Genomic DNA, 22,271 nt, shown 5'->3' with positions numbered 1-22,271 from the left:
AACAAAAACAAATCAGGGTTTGAAGACGGCTTGTCAAGTAGGTCATTTCGCCCACTTTGTTTTATCAGTCTCTTGATGAAAGAAAAATTCCAGCATCCTCAGGTGAAGTGAAAGTGTGTCTGATGTTGTCGGCGACAACTCTCAACATAGCTGGGTATACCATAGTGTACCGCAGCCCCTTTTCCTGTAGCTTCTTTTTCACTCCATCAAACTTCTTGCGTTTCTGGATAATGTCCTGAGACAAATCCTGGAAAAAGGAGACCGGTTTACCCTTCCACGTCGCTCGTCCTTTCTCTCTCGCCGCACGTAGAACAGCCTCCCTGGCTGTGAATCTCAGGAAACGTACCAGAATGTGCCGGTCTCTGCCTCCTCGTTGGCCGGTTCTGTGGGAGCGCTCGATTTCAAAATCCTGTGTCAGTTCGACATCCAGTGTTTCAGAGATGAGTTTCTGTACAAACCCCTGTATATCACGTCCTTCGGCGCCTTCCTCTATCCCCACAATGCGAACATTATTACGCCGCCCGGCATCCTCCAGGTAGATAACTCGCTCCTGCAGCTGTGTGACGGTTCTCATCGCTGTGTTCACCGCTGTTTCTCTGACCTCATCTTTATCCTCCAGCGCCGAAATCCGTGTTTCAGCTTCAGTCACCCGGTGTCCAAGCGTCTCCACTGTAGTTTGGACTGCATCCATGCCTGCTTTCAGCCCACTCATGTCCGTCGCGATGGTTTGGAGCAAAGTTTTAATGCTAGCTAGCTGAGCTGCGGTGTCTATCTGCGGAGGAGCCATGTTGTCGTCTGTGTCTTCTGCAGCTGGTCGGCTAATTTGGCTTCTCAGACCGTACTGTGTGATGGATTTTTGGACTCCCTGCATATTTCTTCCCCTCTTGTTCTAATATGTAGTTATTTTATCTATCTCAGATATCTCCAAAATCGTTATAGGAGGGTGAACTGGGTAAAGCCCCACGGAGCATCGCACTACGCGGCCATCTTGGGTGCTCGCCTCACCGGAAGTCCCCCAGTAATCTGTTTTCTTTATCTTTTGTATCACTTAATGCTAGGGGGTTACGTAACAATGTTAAACATAAAGCTCTATTTCTCTTTGCTAAGCAGTTTAGATCAGATTTTTTTTATTTGCAAGAATCTCATTCTATCTCAGGTGATACCAATTTTTGGAGATCTCAATGGGGAAACTCTGTATGGCTCCCTCATGGTACAGAACACTCAGCTGGGGTGGCTACCTTAAAGAATAGGTTTAATGGAGATGTCCTACTTACAGAATGTGATCCAAATGGTCACTTTATATGTCAAGCAATTAAATGCAATGATCTAGTCTTCATAGTGACCAATGTTTATGGATATAACACAAAAAAGGAAAATGATAATCTTATTTTGTCTATAGATAACATATTGATTAGCTGGTTAGATAAATTCTCAAACCCCACTTTATTACTAGGCGGGGACTTTAACACTATTTTGGATGGAAATTTGGATAAATGGCCTCCCAGTCAAACAAATAGATCCAATACAAATCTTAAAGCCTTTATGGACAGATTTAAGCTTGTAGATATATAGAGAGTGAAGTATCCTATTAATAGTTCATATACATGGAGCAATAAAACAGGGTCAAGTCAATCAAGGATAGATTTCTGGCTAATTTTGGAAAATTTTAATAAAGATAATATTGATGTATGTATGTATATTGATGTCCCACTCCTCTTACAGATCATAAGGCTATATAGATTAAGCTAAAACAGTCCACCATTAAAACATGCGCCTCTCAGTCTGTATACTGGAAACTCAACAGCTCTTTATTATTTAATGTTGAAGCTAAAAAAGAAGTCAAAGAGCTGATATTATATTTCTGGTCCAAAGCTAGAAAAGAAAAACAATTTGGGATTAACTGGGAACTATTAAAATTTGAGATTGGTAAATTCTTTAGAAAATTTGGTAGTATTAAAGCGAAATACAGAAGAGCAGAAGAGGAAAAGGTAGTAACAAGAATAACCTGTTTATCTCATAAGAACCCAGACACACTATCTGAGGAGGAAACATTGGAACTAGCTAACCTGCAAATTAAACTAGATGAATTATATAGTCAAAAAGCAAAAGGTGCATTTATCAGGTCCAGAACAAGATGGCTTGAAGAAGGGGAGCAAAATTCACACTATTTTTTAATTTAGAAAAACACCATTCTAATAATAAATATAGCCGCGAGCGGCAATCTGCGGGTTCTAACCCGTTCCGCCCCAAACCAGCCACCGTGACCCTCACCACCCACCATAACCCTCATCTGCCGTAGTTCAAGACGTTCTCCCCTCTGTCCCTGAAAGCTCCCATTAATACATACTCTTTCCAAGTCACATCTAATTTTTTACCCATCTAATGGTCTTTGAGATACAGATGTGTGGCATTTATAGCGCCCCCTATAGGCTGATCTCAAAATCTTTTTTTGGGTGTGTTCTTGGTCCCCTTCTGAAGATATTTACCCAGTTTTGTGACGATCGGAAAAACGCTTAACATTTTACAGCCGTTATTCGCTAAGCCCCGCCCTTTCCAAGGACACTTTGCGTGACGGCAGCCGTGTTTTTTGTCCGATCTGGCTCATTTATAATAGAAATGAGTGTCTCGGTCCCCCGATGCCTCATACCAAGTTTGGTGTTGATAGCACAAATATTTCAAAAGTTTATTCATTTTACTGTTTTTAACATTATTAAAATTAGCAAAAATTCTGTAAGGGCGGCATTCATGGTGCAAGAGGCTTTTTTGTAGAGGACTATCAGGAGGATGTGTGTGTAAAGTTTCAAGTCAACAGCACTTGTGGTGCGGCGGGCAGAGCCTTTCAAACTTTACACTCTATGTTATAGCGCCCCCATAAGGCTGATTGGGACCAAATTGTTTGAGCAGTATTTGGATGTCCTTTATGGTCCATGTACCACGTTTCATGTCCCTAGGTCCTTCCAGCTGGTCATAAATTAATAAAACGCAAATTATGACGGTTAATGACGAATAGGCCACGCCCACTTTCACCTAGCAACATGGCACTCAAGATAGTAATTAATAGCCACCCCTAGAGCATGCATACCAAATTTGGTGAAATTCCATCCAATGGTCTTTGAGATACAGATGTGTGGCATTTATAGCGCCCCCTATAGGCTGAGCTCAAAATGCTTTGGTAGGCAGCTTCCAAGTCTCATTGTGGACCTACCCACCAAGTTTGGTGATGATAGGTCAAAGGGTGTGGGAGTTATGGCCAATCAATTCTAAGCTCCACCCACAGCCAAGATTCATTGGTCCGTGGCGGCCACGTTTTTTGACCAATCTGGCTCATTTATAATAGAAATGTGTCTTGTCATCCCCCAAAGCCGTGTACCAACTTTGGTGTTGATGGAGTCAAAATTGTAAAAGTTTATGTCATTTTACTGTTTTTCAAATTATGCAAATTAGCAAAAAATCTAGTCAGGCGGAGCTTAATGGTCCTTGAGGCTTTTTTGTAGAGCACATTGAGCTGGACCTGTGTGTCAAATTTCAAGTCAATCAGACTTATGGTGTGAGGGGCGTGGCCTCCCAAAAAAGTCATTTTTAAGCCTTAATTACAGTGCCACCATGTGGCCGACTGGGCTCATATTTTAATAAAAGTTGATGCACATCATTTCCAATCATTGGGCCAAGTTTCAGGTTTCTGGCTCATTCCAGCTCACGGGAATTTGAGCTCAAGCGGCAGACAACAAAAAATAATAATAATAATAATAATAATAATAATAATAAACCGGTACAATTTTAGAAGGGTTCTACCCCTTCGGGGTTAGAACCCTAATAAACCGGTACAATCTTAGAAGGGTTCTACCCCTTCGGGGTTAGAACCCTAAATATAGCCGCGAGCGGCAATCTGCGGGTTCTAACCTGTTCCGCCCCAAACCAGCCACCGTGACCCTCACCACCCACCGTGACCCTCATCTGCCGTAGTGCAAGACGTTCCCCACTCTGTCCCTGAAAGCTCCAAGCAATACATACTCTTTCCAAGTCACACATTTCTTGAAATCGGGTTTTCAGCTAGCCTACATGCTAATAACATTTGTGGTATACTTTCACATAGAGACTCCATGTGAGAGCAAATGCATTGGCTAGGAAGATGCAACAAAATGATGTTAATGATTTTTGGAATGAAGTCAAGATTATGAATCATAGTAAAATACCTTTGTCCTCCAGTATGGAGGGGGTAAGTGGCAGTGTAAATATTATGGAATTATGGAGAAGACATTACATGGAGCTTTTTAACTGTATTAAAAGTGATGTTTTTACTGTTGGCGATGTATCTCATGATAATGTGGTCATAAGGCCTGATGATATAAGTTATGCAATTGGGAAATTGGCTTTAAACAAATCCTGTGGCCTTCATCTGATCTCTGCAGAGCATTTGAAATTTTCATGAATGAAATTTTCATTTTCAAGAATGAATGAATGAGTGAATGAATGAACTAGAAAATTTCACATGAAATTTTGAGTGTGCCTGATCCTCGCTGCCAACTAGTATCCCCATACCAATATGCTAATTATTAATAGCAGTAAATGTATCACTGTGTGTCTGTGTGTGTGTGCATGCCTGAATGTGTGTATGTTCACGTGCTGTCGCGCGTTTGTGTATGTGTGAGTCTGTTTGTCTGTCTGTGTGTATGTCCACTTACAGATAGAAAAAACAGCTTAACTTAACAGCTAAAAAAGACTGCAGTCTAAAATATCCAAGATGGACACAGAAAGACAGAGACAGATAGACCCAGACAGGCAGACTGACACATATGTAATTACCTCTGTATGATGAGGCTTTAACTGCAAAGAAGTCAGGTTGCTGAAATATTCAAATTTGACTGTGCTGTGACACACAGACGATTGGCCGAACGGCTGGAGTTGATTCAGCCAATCACCAGTTGGCAGTGACACAGTCAAATTTAAATACACCAAGAAAAGGCAGAAACTGAGCCAAAAGTTCCTCTCAAACTCCAACTGTTTAATGAAAAACCATAAGTGCTACAGCTACAAAAAGCACACCGTGAGCGAGAGGACAGGATGCGGATCACAAAGGTTTAAATTTCATTTCTGTGGTGTGAAAAATGAGGTCAGAGCCATGATGGACATAAGTGGAATGGTCTGCTTTCTTCCAGAAATTTGGGCTCTCACTTAACATGGGAGTGAATGGGGCAGTTGGTTGGACTTGTTGTCCTTTTAGACCACCTGCAGCCAAAACCCTGAATCCATTTTCTTCAGTGGTCGCACCTCTGCGACCGGAACGGCTTTTCCTACAATTTGGTGTACAATTTGTGTATGTAGAGTGAATGATGTGGCCGCACCAGCGAGTTTAAGAGAAAATTTCTTGATGATTTCAGAGGTGCTGTGCACTCTAGCGATGACATCACCCACTCTAACTCTCAACATTCCACGCAATACACACCTATTATAAATTCTGAGAAGGGCTGAAAATTTCATGATTTTTAAACAGCTGGTGTAGAAAAACTAAAAGAGATATGGAAAATATGAATCAGTCACTGAAAGTCGATGGCAATGTCAACATTTCAGAGTTGGAATGGAGTTTCTATGTGAATGTATGAGTTGGTGAAGTGTGGGTGAAGATGAGTGAGTTTGAAGGATTTTCTCATTGACTTCCATTATAACCAAGTTTCAGAAAACGCTGAATATTTTGGAAAGTTTGAATGGGATTGAAAAGTTGAATCATATGTAAAAAGTCAAGGAATTGCTGAATATTTTCCAGTTTGAATGGAGTTTCTAGCTGAAAGTATGAATCGGTAGTTACCGTTTGAAATTTTGTGATTTTTGAAGATTCCGTAATTCATTTTCAATGGGAAAACGGTTTGGGAAAAAAAGGGGAATATCTGGGAATGGCGGTGGCGCCCCCTATGTGCCAATCTCAAAATCTTTTTTTGGGTGTGTTCTTGGTCCCCTTCTGATGATATTTACCCAGTTTTGTGACGATGGGAGAAACGGTTAACATTTTACAGCCGATATTCGCTAAGCCCCACCCTTTCCAAGGACACTTTGCTTGACGGCAGCCGTGTTTTTCGTCCAGTCTTGCTCATTTATAACAGAAATGAGTGTCTCGGTCCCCCGATGCCTCATACCAAGTTTGGTGTTGATAGCACAAATATTTCAAAAGCTTATTCATTTTACTGTTTTTAACATTATTAAAATTAGCAAAAATTCTGTAAGGGCGGCATTCATGGTGCAAGAGGCTTTTTTGTAGAGGACTATCAGGAGGATGTGTGTGTAAAATTTCAAGTCAATAGCACTTGTGGTGCGGGCAGAGCCTTTCAAGCTTTACACTCTATGTTATAGCGCCCCCATAAGGCCGATTGGGACCAAATTTTTTGAGCAGTATTTGGATGTCATTTATAGTCCATGTACCACGTTTCATGTCCCTAGGTCCTTCCAGCTGGTCATAAATTAATAAAAACGCAAATTATGACGGTTAATGACAAATACGCCACGCCCACTTTCACCTATCAACATGGCACTCAAGATATTAGTTAATAGCCACCCCTAGAGCATGCATACCAAATTTGGTGAAATTCCATCCAATGGTCTTTGAGATACAGATGTGTGGCATTTATAACGCCCCCTATAGGCTGAGCTCAAAATACTTTGGTAGGCAGCTTCCAAGTCTCATTGTGGACCTACCCACCAAGTTTGGTGATGATAGGTCAAAGGGTGTGGGAGTTATGGCCAATCAATTCTAAGCTCCACCCACAGCCAAGATTCATTGGTCCGTGGTGGCCATGTTTTTGGACCAATCTGCTCATTTATAATAGAAATGTGTCTTGTCATCCCCCAAAGCCGTGTACCAACTTTGGTGTTGATGGAGTCAAAATTGTAAAAGTTTATGTCACTTTACTGTTTTTCAAATTATGCAAATTACCAAAAAATCTAGTAGGTGGAGCTTAATGGTCCTTGAGGCTTTTTTGTAGAGCACATTGAGCTGGACCTGTGTGTCAAATTTCAAGTCAATCAGACTTATGGTGTGAGGGGCGTGGCCTCCCAAAAAAGTCATTTTTAAGCCTTAATTACAGCGCCACCATGTGGCCGACTGGGCTCATATTTTAATAAAAGTTGATGCACATCATTTCCAATCATTGGGCCAAGTTTCAGGTTTCTGGCTCATTCCAGCTCACGGGAATTTGAGCTCAAGCGGCAGACAACAAAAAATAATAATAATAATAATAATAATAATAATAAACCGGTACAATCTTAGAAGGGTTCTACCCCTTCGGGGTTAGAGCCCTAATAACATTAGTAGACTAAACGTTAATGGGGTTATTACAGATGACCAAAGTATAATTTCCAATTACTGTAGTCACTTCTACCAAAATTTATATAACTCTAAGTTTTGCCAAGCCTCAACTGATTCCTTTTTGAACTCTCTGACAGTTAAATCTATTGAGAAATGTGACATGGAGTTATGTGATGAACCCATCACACTAGAGGAGATAAAGAATGCAATATCCCTTTTAAAAAACAACAAATCACCAGGCACTGATGGACTGATCTCTGAATTTTACAAATCATTTACTAACAAACTAGCTCCTTTCTTATTTGAAGTCTTTGTAGAAAGCATAGAAAGAGAACATCTCCCAACCACTATGACTCAAGGGTTAACTACATTAATACCCAAACCCAACAAGGACACATTATTTATTGACAGTTGGCGTCCGATTTGTTTGCTTAATAATGATTACAAGATATTTGCTCTGATATTGGCTAAAAGACTTATGATGGTGTTGGATTTGATTATCGAAGAAACGCAATCAGGGTTCATGTCAAAAAGACATCTACTAAATAATATCAGACTAGTCCTGGATATCTTGGATTACCCGGACTTGTTTGAGGATAGTAGTTTTATTTTATTTTTAGACTTCTACAAAGCCTTCGATACGGTGGAGCATCAGTTCATTTTACAATCGTTAAAGAAATTTGATTAGGTAATTATTTCTCTACAGCTAACAAAACTCTCTATAAAAATACTAATAGTTCTGTTAAATTAATGGGTGGTACATCCCCTAGATTTAATCTGTCGAGAGGAATCAGACAAGGCTGCCCCGCCTCGCCATATCTCTTCCTGATTGTAGCTCAGCTTTTAGCGGACCATATTAGATCTAGTGCTGTGAAAGGTATCTCTCTTATTGATAGAGAGTTAATCATAACTCAATTGGCAGATGATACCACGTTGTTCTTAAAAAATGAAAACCAAATTTCTGTCGCTATTAAAGTTATTCAGGAGTTTTCAATGGCCTCTGGTCTGTCTTTAAATATTAATACGTGTGATCTCATGGCCATTAAGGAGTGCTCTAAATCTACCCTTTTCAATATCCCAATAAAAAATTAAATTCTATATTTAGGAATATTAATTACTAAGGATCAACAGAGGAGAAGTGCTTTGAATTTTAACTCTATTATACAAAAAACTTAAAGAAAACTAAACCGATGGCTCTTGCTGGACCTCTCCCTAAGAGGCAGAATATTAATTACTAAAGCAGAGGGAATCTCCTGGTTGACCTATGCAGCTTTGGCTCTTCATCTTGACAATAAATTATTAAAAGAGATTGACAAAATGCTCTTCGATTTCGTATGGAAAAATCAGTGGATGGAAAAAAACAGTTCTTATGAATTCATATGAAAATGGTGGACTTAATTTTTTGGATTTCTCTACATTAAATAATACATTTAAAATAAATTGGCTGAAACATTTTTTCAGAAATCCTACGTCCATTTGGTATACCATACCGCTCCATATATTGACTAAGCTGGGTGGCTTAAACTTTTTCCTTGTTTGTAACTATAATATTGATAAAATCCCTGTTAAAATGTCTGCCTTTCATCGCCAGGCTTTCTTATCATGGTGTCTCATCTACAAACATAATTTTTCACCTCATAACTACTTTATATGGAATAACAAGGACATCTTATTCAAACACAAATCTCTTTTTTTGGAATATTGGTTTCACAATAATACTGTATTGGTAAATCAGTTATTCAATAGGGATGGTCTTCTTTTTACTTATGAAGAGTTTATGTCAGAATATAATATCCCTGTAACACCTGCGGATTATGCCAAAGTCTTTGGTGCAATTTCCTCTGGAATCTGTATGCTGTTTAAATCTCAACCAAGGATTAATAACTCAACAGATGCCCTTGTTATCTCCAGTAGACACTGTCATAGACAAAGTTTGTTTTTCTGGGTATTCTCGTAACAACAACAGTTCCATAAGAGCTCTGTTCCAAAGAGATATTACTACATTACCACATGTGATTTCATATTGGAATCAATTTGTGGGTGATATTACATGGAGGAAGGCCTGGCTTTTACCTAATCAATACTTGGTTACAAATAAAGTTAAGGAAATCTCTTTTAAACTCATTCACAAATTCTATCCAACTAAAAACTATATCAAAAAAAGATTTAAAAAGGAAATTGATGTGAGTTGTAGTTTCTGTGATGAATATCCCGAGACTGTTGTTCATTTATTTTGGTATTGCCCTGTTGTTAAAAGATTCTGGCAGCGCTTATGTGATTTTGTTTGTGATAATATTGATGCTGATTTTGTTTTGCTTTGGAAGAATGTAGTGTTTGGTCTCTTAAAAAATGATAATGCACAGAAAAAAACACACACATACATGATTAATTTTATTATTATAATGGCCAAATTTCATAGCCTATTCATCATTGTAAGTTCACAAATAGAAAACCTTACTTTGTTGCTTTTGATAAAGAGATCAAACAATAGGGTGAATTCACCTAATGTGGGACATTTTTTGCATTCAGAATTCTGGTCTATATTGCGATATGAAGCAAACACTTTCAATATACATCCAGTACCATTCTGAAACCCCCAGGTTGTGATCTAATAAAATCAAAAGAAAAAATACTGATATTACATTCCTAAAAGAAATGCTATACATATCAAAATTCTGATTGCCAAGTTGTCTCGGGCAGTCAGCATTTCCTGATGTGGGACACTGAAAGGTCTGTTTAAAAGTCACCTTAATTCACATAATAAATGCTAATTTTCAAATGTGTCTGTTTATTAAAATAACCTTTAATGTTATTGCTGTTAATGGCAAATCAAACAACAGCAAAGAAAATAGATAGGGTTGTAATAGTGCTCCATGTTTTATTCCATAGTCTACACGCCTTTAACCCTGAGTTGTAGCATGGATTTTGGGACATTCCAGGCCCTGCAACCTCAGTTGTGGGACTCCACCAGCCCCAGCAATCTCTCTGAACTCTGCTATGGCTCCCCTCATTCTGTCTTCCCTCCACTGGTTGAGCTTTCTTTCCCTTCTTTCTTTCTTTCCCTCATTTCATCTCCCTGCCTTACTCGCCTTTGCCATTGTGACCTGAAATACATTCCATTTAATTAATCAATAATGTGATATCCTATGCTAACTTCTGAATTTAAACATTTATCATGAACATTATTAAAAAAGTCTAAAGTTACAAACAAAAAACTCCTAAACCATTTTAGCATTTGATACAATGATACAGCAACTCCCAGTTATTAAAAAAACGTTTGCTCTTTATTTAAAATATCCCAAATAATGCATTATAACAATAAAATCATGTAAACAACCATTGCTATTGCTCAGTATATTCAACTACACACAGTTTTGCCTAACAGTAGCACATTTGGAGCTGTCCCACATTAGGCAAACCATGCTGTCCCACTTTAGGGAGACATGTTTCCTAAAGTTGGACAGTAGGAATTTTGATTGAAATTCTAAATATTAAGAATATTTACACCACATTAGGATATTTTGTGATGCATAAACATATTACAAACACATTCTGATAAACAATTAGCAATATTGTTGTTTTTTTTAAGAAATGTATGCCCTTAATATCAACTTTGTCTGAACACTATGTCACTAACCTCTTGGTGGTCTTCACATAGAGTGCTTCCTGTTTGAGGGCTGCCCCACCCCAACAAATGATTGGACATTTCAGATGTCATGTAATTTTGATCATGTGATATCACAGCTTGTGTGAGCCCACAGTTACATTAACTTTCTTTTGCTAGGGGAAGACCTATCCCTGCTTAAGCTTAAGTGTCCCACATTAGGCAGTGTCCCACATTAGTCGAATTCACCCGGTGAATTCGCCTAATGTGGGACATTTTTTGCAATTCAGACTTCTGGTCTATATTGCGATATGAAGCAAACACTGTCAATATACATCCAGTACCATTCTGAAATCCCTGGGTTGTGATCTAATAAAATCAAAAGAAAAAATACTGATATTACATTCCTAAAAGAAATGCTATACATATCAAAATTCTGATTGCCAAGTTGTCTCGGGCAATCAGCATTTCCTAATGTGGGACAGTCATTTCCCTAATGTGGGACACTGAAAGGTGTGTTTAAAAGTCACCTTAATTCACATAATAAATGCTAATTTTCAAACGTGTCTGTTTACTAATATAACCTTTAAGGTTATTGCTGTTAATGGTAAAACAAACAACAGTAAAGAAAATAGATAGGGTTGTAATAGTGGTCCATGTTTTATTCCAAAGTAGCATACACGTCTTTTATCTTATAGAAATTCATCCAAAAAATCATGAAACTTGGTAGCCTACATCAGACAGTGTATAAAAACAACCTGCAGAAAACACCAGACTGTGTATAAAAACAACCTGCAGAAAAAATATCATATTTCATGAAACAAGCAGTCTTTACATGTGAAGGAGTCATCATCTAAAAAATCATGAAACTGCTGTGCACAGAATAGCTTATACAACCATGACAAGAACTTGGTAGCCTACATCAGACAACAATAAAAACAACCTGTAGAAAAATAACAACTGATCACATTTCCTGAAGTCTTTACATGTGAAGGAGTCATCATCATCAATTACTCCATTATCTTCTGCACAGCTCTCATGGAACCACTGGGAGCAAACTGCACAATTACAGTCTTCTAAAAATTCACCTAGAAAATCATGAAACTGCTGTGCACAGAATAGCCTACATAGCCTACAACCATAATAAGAATTTGTTAGCCTGCATTCGACTGAATAACAACAAAACAACCTGCAGAAAAAGTAACAACAGATCATATTCCATGAAACAAACAGTCTTTACACGTGAAGGAGTCATCATCATCAATTACTCCATTATCTTCTGCACAGCTCTGATGGAACCACTGGGAGCAAACTGCACAGGAAAGCCACTCCTCTGTGGACCTTGGATCATTTCTGTCCCCATATGAGTGCTTGCAGTTTGAACAAGCTTCCTCTCTCCCTTGTCTTGTTTTTTTCTCCCTTGGTTTTTGCTTACTCCCCTTTTTCTTCCCCTCTTTCTCTCTTACAAAAGAGAAGTGATCCTCACTTGTCAAATTGTAGGAAGGAGGTTTTACCCTCTGGTGGCTGGTGCTTGCCCGTTCTCTGACTGGTAGTTTGATAAGAGATTGAAAGGAGACTTCAGGCTGCGCCATCACTTCAACCTCCTCTGCCACAGATGATGGGGCTTCACTAGAAGATGCAAGAAGGTGGGGTGGAGAGGACTGAGGAGTGGAGATGGCTGGCTGAACAGCATCATGCAGAGGGTGGTACAGACTCTGCTGGAGGTTCCATTCAAGTGGAATGGAGAAATCCTCATCATCATTGCCATTATCATGTGAGGCATGGCATATGGAGGTTCCTGGTGCAGGGATGACTGGATCCACTGGGGCCTCTTGGATAGACCGCTCACTTGTAAGAGATGGGCTGAAAAGATTGTCATCAATCTTAGCTGGGTTGAATGGATATATCCCAGACCCCGGAAAGCCAGCTTGGGCATTTGATGATGTAGCTGCCCTCTCCCAGGGCTTAGAAAACAGTGGCATGAACAATGCCCTGTCAAGCCGTTTCCCTCCATTCTCCCTGGTGACTCAAGCTTCCAGTAGTGTTTCAAGCTCTTGAACAGAGCTCTGTCTGCTGGCTGGAGATAGTGAGTTGCGTGAGGAGGCAGGCTAAATACATAAACATTGTTCTCTCTCATCATATTCAGAAAGTCAATGTTGTAGGTGTGAGAGGCATGACTGTCAAGAAGGAGCAGATGAGGATGTGAGTCGTCTTTTGGAAGGCTTCTCAGAAAACACTTCCCCCACTCTGTGAACAAGTCAGCATTAATCCACCCATTGTCGGACATCCTCACAAATGTGTTCTTTGGATCCCCAAAGACCCACTCTGCCTTCATCCTTTTACCTTTGAAAATGATCATTGTGGATCCATACCCACCAGCAGCATTGATGCTGGCCAGACATGTTGTTGTTGCTCCTTTTTCACCACCGGTGACCTCAAAACAGGGTGTCCCAACCTCTGCAACCACCCTGGTTGACAGGAAGTGATCCTGGAGCCCTGTTTCGTCACAGTTCCAGACGTGGTCTGGGGCATTTTCCAAACCAAGGGTCTGAACCATTTCTTCGTAGGTTTCAAACCACTTCTTGACCACGGTGAGGTTGAACCCTGCTGCTCTTGCAACAGAGAGTCCCTCTGGTTTCCTTATACTAAGATGTTTATTTCGTTTTAAAAATCCCTGGAACCATTTGTAGCTGTAGCTGTACCTTCCTAGTGTTGCCACAAGCTGCGCTAGCTCTGCTTCATCCTCAGAGGATATCATTGGTTTTCTACCAATGGTATGATGATGGTTCCCATCACCTTTAATCCTGCATTGTAGCGCAGATTTTGGGACATTCCAGGCCCTGGCCAGCAACCTCAGCTGTGGGACTCCACCAGCCTCAGCAATCTCTCTGAACTCTGCTATGGCTCCCCTCATTCTGTCTTCCCTCCACTGGTTGAGCTTTCTTTCCCTTCTTTCTTTCCTGCCCTTGTTTCATCTCCCTGCCTTACTCGCCTTTGCCATTGTGGTCTGAAATGCATTTGATTTAATTAATCAATAATGTGATATGCTGTGCTAACCTCTGAACTTAAACATTTATCATGAACATTATAAAAAAAGTCAATAGTTAGAAACAAAAAACTCCTAAACCATTTTAGCATTTGATACAATGATACAGCAACTCCCAGTTATTGAAAAAAAGTTTGCTCTTTATTTAAAATATCCAAAATAATGCATTATAACAATAAAATCATATAAACAACCATTGCTATTGCTCAGTATATTCAACTACACATAGTTTTGCCTAACAGAAGCACATTTGGAGCTGTCCCACATTAGGCAAACCATGCTGTCCCACTTTAGGGAGACATGTTTCCTAAAGTGGGACAGTAGGAATTTTTGATTGAAATTCTAAATATTGAGAATATTTACACCACATAGGATATTTTCTGATGCCTAAACATGTTATAAACACATTCTGATAAACAATTAGCAATATTGTTGTTTTTTAAAGAAATGTATGTCCTTAATATCAACTTTGTCTGAACACTATGTCACTAACCTCTTGGTGGTCTTCACACAGAGTGCTTCCTATTTGAGGGCTGCCCCGCCCCAATCTATGATTGGACATTTCAGATGTCATGTGATTTTGATCATGTGATATCACAGCTTGTGTGAGCCCACAGTTACATTAACTTTCTTTTGCTAGGGGAAGACCTACACCTAACCTGCTCGCTGACAGGTTTTCTTCAATAAACCCTGAGTTTTTCTCTGTCTCCTCCCTCTTACACGCTGTTTCATTTCCTCATTCATTCAGTCCGTGTCAAAGCTTGTATCGAAGCGCGTTAATTAGCGGAGATTTAACGTCCGTCACAGTCTAAATCCTGCTGGATATTAGTTTGTTACTCAGGACTGTCTTAAGTTATTGAATTTATGCACATCAATCATTGGACATCGGTTTTTGTCTTAACATTCAAATATTACACAGCAAGAATTCACCCTCAGCTCAGAATCAAACCTCTGTCCTTTTTTATATTTATTATTTTTTATAACACTGTGCACAAGGATCAGACTGTCAGTTTGTTAGAGCAGCTCCGAAATGTTTATTGCACATAATGTGTAGGTCTAATTATTTAAATTTTAAAAATCGGTATAGACACGTAGTATCAATGACTAATGATCTCTATCACTGATCACTGGTCGCACTGATGGAACATAATTCCTAACCTAATATTGGGGGTTATATGTTCATATTTCTGAGTGAGCAATGGTGCAGCATTTCAGTGTCTTTACATTTACTATATTTGTAGCTGAAATAAAGACACTGAATGCTGTTGAGTCAAGATACAAATAGATGTGCAACATTTTCAAATCTACTGTATTTTAACCTCAGCGTCTTTTCAAGTGCAAATCACCAAACATATTATTACTGGGTCAGACTGTGAGTTTACAGTCATGTCTTTATGTCTTTGATCTATAGCCTAGACTATATGTTTTAAATCTTCCTATTTTGCAGTTGCTGCCTCCTGTGTTTTTCCCCATCAGATTAAATCTGAACAAATATATTATTATATATTATTAATATAATGTAATGTATCTACAGCCTGATACACAGTCAGATTCCACCATTTTATCTTCATTAAGGAAATATAAGTCTGATAAATGATGAATAAACAGACAACACTGAATAAAACTTTTTTATTAACTTTATGGTTAACTTATTTACACTTTCCTCGCTCTGACTCAGGCTCTTCTTTTAAAGATAAACGTGCACCGTCTGCTACACATGCATTAATATCTCTGCATCCATTAAAATGGAGGCCTGTCTTTTATTTACCTGTTGCCATGGTGAATCGTGGAGTTGGAGCTCCATTGATGATGGCTTTTTATTGTTGGTTTAACTCAGAGTGAACATACTCAGAGTTGACTGAACTAACTCAAATCAGCTGTTCTGGAACCGATAACTCAGAGTTTCCCATCTCAGGGTAAATCAACTCAGAGTTCAGGGATAGACTCAGAGTTTGTTGAACCTCCTACCTGGAATACCCCTCAGATCACTTCCACAAAATTTCTCCATAATAGAGTATGTTTTTGCAGCTTTCTTATTTCTGATGTCCTTGATTGTGGCAGCATAACGGTGCAGTTCTTGTCGAAAGGGTACAATGTTTGGTTTAGATTTAACCCATTTGTTTTTATGGATGTGAAATTTCCCCAAACTCAAGATCAACTGACAGAAAAAACACAAATCTTTGTCTTGGTCCTCAAAATAAATGAAAAATGTGTTTTTCCTGGAAACTGATCGTTCTTCCTGTTTTCTCTTGCACAAAATGTTGAACATCTTTCCAAAAAGTTCTACTGTAAGTACATTGATAAAATAAGTGAGAGATGGTTTCATCTTCAAGTTCACAGAAATCACACACATATTCAATGTCCAGTTTAAATCTTACTAGTGTTTTCTTTGCAGGGTAGATTTGATGTAAAATTTTAAACGAAACTTCTTTCACCTTGTTATAAAGACAGAATTTGTCACCAACCAGCCACGCTTTATGCCGGTTAACCTCTCCAAATTGTGCAGTCCAGTAAATTTGACCTCTAGGCAGAATCCTTGCTTGTAAGCAGCTTCTCAAATATGTGTTAGAGCAGGATTTTTTTGTAATGTCTACTTCGCCCACAAAAATATCACAATTAGGCTATAATTTTCTGCAACAGCAGCATTTCTTTCAGTCCCTTTAAGAAACTGCAGCACACCCTGTGGTAGTGCATCAAAAATCACAGCATATTTCTTCGACATGACTGGCAACTGAAATTTTAACAAAAATTCTTCGTAAGAAAGTAAAAAACCTTGATCATTGATCAATGATCTCTCCTCCAGCTCGCTCCTACACACACCAGCCCCCTCACACATTGCCCTTATTCCCGTCACACTCGCACCCCGCCCCCTACCTATACTCATTCAATCCCAAACATGCCATTAACTCACAGAACACTGACATTATAACAGAACATTTACTGCAGGGTTGCTACTATATACATATATATATATATATATATACACATATATATATGTATATATATATATAAGGCGCTTTATGAAATTAAGTCCATTCACTTCTATTAGTTTACAGCGCAGCCTTGCCACATCCAATATGGCGGCGACGTTGACGTACGGCTCAGCGCTCGATGCAGCGTCTATGTATATATGTCTGTGGACTGCACCGCCTGGCTCTCACCTGATCTAACAGCTGATTGGTTCAGATGTCGACTCAACAAGATGACGTTTTAGATAAACTACTCATTTTTGTTGAATTCTAGAGATTAAGATTGTATTTGTCTGACCTGAAGGTTTATTCTGTGAACAGAAAACATGTTGTGTGACTAATGGTGAAAACTTTTTGTCACCGCCCGCTGCAGCCGCCTGCTCTCGTCTACTTTTCAGGCGAGGTGCAGTTCATCTCGAACGAGCCTATTATCTATGATGAACGTGAGATGACGTTTCACGGCCAAATCAAATAATCAATCAGGGGACAGCCCTTCTAGCCAATCAGAGGCAGAAAAGGCGGTACCTTCCCCTACCATCCTACGAAAAAAAATATTACGTCCGGGAGTTGGGCGGAGTCAGGCACTGCCAAGATGGCGACGTCCATAGCCCGGTATTTTGAGCTTCAAATTTATTTATTTTTTTAAATAATAAACTTTATTTATAAAACACAGGTAAAAAGTACATAGTAAGATTAATATTAAGTAAAAAATTACTTTTTCATTAACGTAACAGAACACTGCTACGGGGTACACAGTATAAAGAGAGCTACAAAAATATATTTAACATAGTGCAAGCAGTCACAGTTCTAATTGCTTTTAGGTTTTGAGAGTACTGGATTGAATGAAGGGCGGCACGGTGGTATGGTGGTTAGCACTCTCGCCTCACAGCAAGAGGGTTGCCGGTTCGATCCCGGGCGTGGGAGCCCTTCTGTGCAGAGTTTGCATGTTCTCCCCGTGTCAGCGTGGGTTCTCTCCGGGCACTCCGGCTTCCTCCCACAGTCCAAAAACATGCAGATTGGGGACTAGGTTAATTGGTAACTCTAAATTGTCCGTAGGTGTGAATGTGAGCGTGAATGGTTGTTTGTCTCTATGTGTCAGCCCTGCGATAGTCTGGCGACCTGTCCAGGGTGTACCCTGCCTCTCGCCCGATGTCAGCTGGGATAGGCTCCAGCCCCCCTGCGACCCTCAAGAGGATGAAGCGGTTAGAAGATGAATGAATGAATGGATTGAATGAATGTAGGCCTACCTCCCTTTCTGGAATGGATAACTCAGAGTTTCCCTCATCTCAGGGTTAACTTACTCTGAGTTTCCACATAACCTGCTTTCTGGAATACCCCTCTGTACTGTTCATTAATAAACGGTGGTTTGCCGAATAACTGCGTCATCCTTTCCACACATCCTGGCGGACGCTACAGTAGGCCTGTATATATGTATATATATATATATATATATATATATATATATATATATATATATATATATATATACACAGTACAGGCCAAAAGTTTGGACACACCTTCTCATTCAATGCATTTTCTTTATTTTCATGACTATTTACATTGTAGATTCTCACTGAAGGCATCAAAACTATGAATGAACACATGTGGAGTTATGTACTTCACAAAAAAAGGTGAAATAACTGAAAACATGTTTTATATTCTAGTTTCTTCAAAATAGCCACCCTTTGCTCTGATTACTGCTTTCAATTTCAATTCAATTCAATTCAATTTTATTTATAAAGCCCAATATCACAAATCACAATTTGCCTCACAGGGCTTTACAGCATACGACATCCCTCTGTCCTTATGACCCTCACAGCGGATAAGGAAAAACTCCCCAAAAAAACCCCTTTAACGGGGAAAAAAAACGGTGAGGAGGGATCCCTCTTCCAGGACGGACAGACGTGCAATAGATGTCGTACAGAACAGATCAGCATAACAAATTAACAGTAATCCACATAACACAATGAGACAGAGAAAGAGAGAGAGAGAGAGAGAGAGAGAGAGAGAGAGAGAGGGCAAGCCTGAGCCAGCCCTAACTATAAGCTTTATCAAAGAGGAAAGTCTTAAGTCTAGTCTTAAATGTGAAGACAGTGTCTGCCTCCCGGACTGTAACAGGAAGATGATTCCACAGGAGAGGAGCCTGATAGCTGAAGGCTCTGACTCCTGATCTACTTTTGGAGACTTTAGGGACCACGAGTAACCCTGCGTTCTCAGAGCACAGAGTTCTGGTGGGATAATAAGGCACTATGAGCTCTCTAAGATATGACGGAGCTTGACCATTTAGAGCTTTACAAGTTAACAGTAGGATTTTAAATTCAATTCTGGATTTTACAGGGAGCCAGTGCAGAGAAGCTAAAACAGGAGAAATATGATCTCGTTTCTTAGTTCCTGTTAGTACACGTGCTGCTGCATTCTGAATTAGCTGGAAAGTTTTTAAGGACTTACTAGAGCTACCTGATAATAGAGAGTTACAGTAATCCAGCCTTGAGGTAACAAAAGCGTGGACCAATTTTTCTGCATCTTTTCGGGTCAGGATAGGCCTAATTTTCGCAATATTACGCAGATGAAAAAATGCAGTCTGTGAGGTTTGTTTTAAATGAGAATTAAAAGACAAATCTTGATCAAATATTACTCCGAGGTTTCTTACGGTAGTGGCAGAGGCCAGAGCAATGCCATCTAGAGAAACTATGTCATCAGATAAAGAGTCTCTGAGTTGTTTGGGGCCAAGAACAATAACTTCCGTTTTGTCTGAATTTAACATCAGGAAATTGGTGCTCATCCAGGTTTTTATGTCTTTAAGGCAGTTATGGAGTTTAGTTAATTGATTACTTTCTTCTGGCTTCATCGATAAATACAACTGTGTATCATCCGCATAACAATGGAAATTTATAGAGTGATTTCTAATGATGTTACCTAAAGGAAGCATATATAGAGTAAATAGGATTGGTCCGAGCACAGAACCTTGCGGAACTCCAAAACAAACTTTGGTACGTAAGGACAATTCATTATGAACGTGAACAAACTGAAAACGATCAGATAAATAAGATTTAAACCAGCTCAGTGCAGAACCTTTTAGGCCAATTAAGTGATCCAGTCTCTGCAGTAGAATTTGATGGTCAATTGTGTCAAACGCCGCACTAAGATCTAATAAAACAAGTACAGAGACAAGTCCTTTGTCTGAAGCAATCAGAAGGTCATTTGTAATTTTAACTAGTGCTGTCTCAGTGCTATGATGCACTCTAAATCCTGACTGAAATTCCTCAAATAGATTATTATCATGGAGATAATCACACAGCTGGTCTGCGACTACTTTCTCAAAGATCTTTGACATAAAGAGATTATTAGATATTGGTCTATAGTTGGCTAACACCTCTGGATCCAGGGTGGGCTTTTTTAGTAGAGGTTTAATTACAGCTACCTTAAAAGACTGTGGTACATAGCCTGTTAATAAGGATATATTGATCATATCTAATATATGAGTGTTAACTAAAGGAAAGACCTCCTTAAGTAGCCTAGTTGGGATGGAGTCTTTGCACACTTTTGGCATTCTCTCGATGAGCTTCAAGAGGTAGTCACCTGAAATGGTTTCCACTTCACAGGTGTGCCTTATCAGGGTTAATTAGTGGAATTTCTTGCTTTATCAATGGGGTTGGGACCATCAGTTGTGTTGTTCTGAAGTCAGGTTAATACACAGCCGACAGCCCTATTGAACAACTGTTAAAATTCATATTATGACAAGAATCAATCAGCTAACTAAAGAAAAACGAGTGGCCATCATTACTTTAAGAAATGAAGGTCAGTCAGTCTGGAAAATTGCAAAAACTTTAAATGTGTCCCCAAGTGGAGTCGCAAAAACCATCAAGCGCTACAACGAAACTGGCACACATGAGGACCGACCCAGGAAAGGAAGACCAAGAGTCACCTCTGCTTCTGAGGATAAGTTCATCCGAGTCACCAGCCTCAGAAATCGCAAGTTAACAGCAGCTCAGATCAGAGACCAGATGAATGCCACACAGAGTTCTAGCAGCAGACCCATCTCTAGAACAACTGTTAAGAGGAGACTGCGCAAATCAGGCCTTCATGGTCAAACAGCTGCTAGGAAACCACTGCTAAGGAGAGGCAACAAGCAGAAGAGATTTGTTTGGGCCAAGAAACACAAGGAATGGACATTAGACCAGTGGAAATCTGTGCTTTGGTCTGATGAGTCCAAATTTGAGATCTTTGGTTCCAACCGCGTGTCTTTGTGAGACGCAGAAAAGGTGAACGGATGGATTCCACATGCCTGGTTCCCACTGTGAAGCATGGAGGAGGAGGTGTGATGGTGTGGGGGTGTTTTGCTGGTGACACTGTTGGGGATTTATTCAAAATTGCAGGCACACTGAACCAGCATGGCTATCACAGCATCCTGCAGCAACATGCCATCCCATCCGGTTTGCGTTTAGTTGGACAATCATTTATTTTTCAACAGGACAATGACCCTAAACACACCTCCAGGCTGTGTAAGGGCTATTTGACCAAGAAGGAGAGTGATGGAGTGCTGCGGCAGATGACCTGGCCTCCACAGTCACCGGACCTGAACCCAATCAAGATGGTTTGGGGTGAGCTGGACTGCAGAGTGAAGGCAAAGGGGCCAACAAGTGCTAAACACCTCTGGGAACTCCTTCAAGACTGTTGGAAAACCATTTCAGGTGACTACCTCTTGAAGCTCATCGAGAGAATGTCAAGAGTGTGCAAAGCAGTAATCAGAGCAAAGAGTGGCTATTTTGAAGAAACTAGAATATAAAACATGTTTTCAGTTATTTCACCTTTTTTTGTTAAGTACATAACTCCACATGTGTTCATTCATAGTTTTGATGCCTTCAGTGAGAATCTACAATGTAAATAGTCAGGAAAATAAAGAAAACGCATTGAATGAGAAGGTGTGTCCAAACTTTTGGCCTGTACTGTATATATATATATATATATATATATATATATATATATATATATATATATATATATATATATATATATATATATATAGACATACATATATATACAGTACAGGCCAAAAGTTTGGAGATATATATATATATATATACATACATACATACATAGGTAGTGCCGAAAAAATACACAGTATATACTGTGTATTGTTTTTCGGCACTACCTTGTTCTCTATAGCTGATGTAAGGTGAATTACTCCTGTGTGGGATCAATAAAGTTCTTATCTTAGCCATCTGAGAAGATCAAATACATTGTTTTTGGTGCCTAACTGTTTCCCAAGTATATTAGTGTGTGTGTGAATGAATAAATGAGAGGCACTAACGTAAATTTCTTTGTAGAAAGGCGTTTTATGAAGTTAAGTCCATTCAC

The 22,271-nt window shown here is 39.4% G+C and overlaps 1 long non-coding RNA gene across 1 annotated transcript in view; it reads left to right on the top strand.

Moving 5' to 3' along the window:
- LOC125886100 (uncharacterized) overlaps window positions 1–21,077 on the top strand; it is a 233,265-nt gene extending 212,188 nt beyond the window's left edge. The window contains exon 4 of the long non-coding RNA XR_007448976.1: window positions 20,712–21,077. This is a non-coding gene — a long non-coding RNA (uncharacterized LOC125886100). The remainder of the gene's footprint in view (window positions 1–20,711) is intronic.
- Window positions 21,078–22,271: the final 1,194 nt, after the last annotated feature.

Source organism: Epinephelus fuscoguttatus, linkage group LG1, assembly GCF_011397635.1.
Source record: "Epinephelus fuscoguttatus linkage group LG1, E.fuscoguttatus.final_Chr_v1".
NCBI classification, from domain to species: Eukaryota; Metazoa; Chordata; class Actinopteri; order Perciformes; family Serranidae; genus Epinephelus; species Epinephelus fuscoguttatus.
Note: the sequence above shows the minus strand (reverse complement) of the source record. Positions and strands in the feature narration are given on the sequence as shown.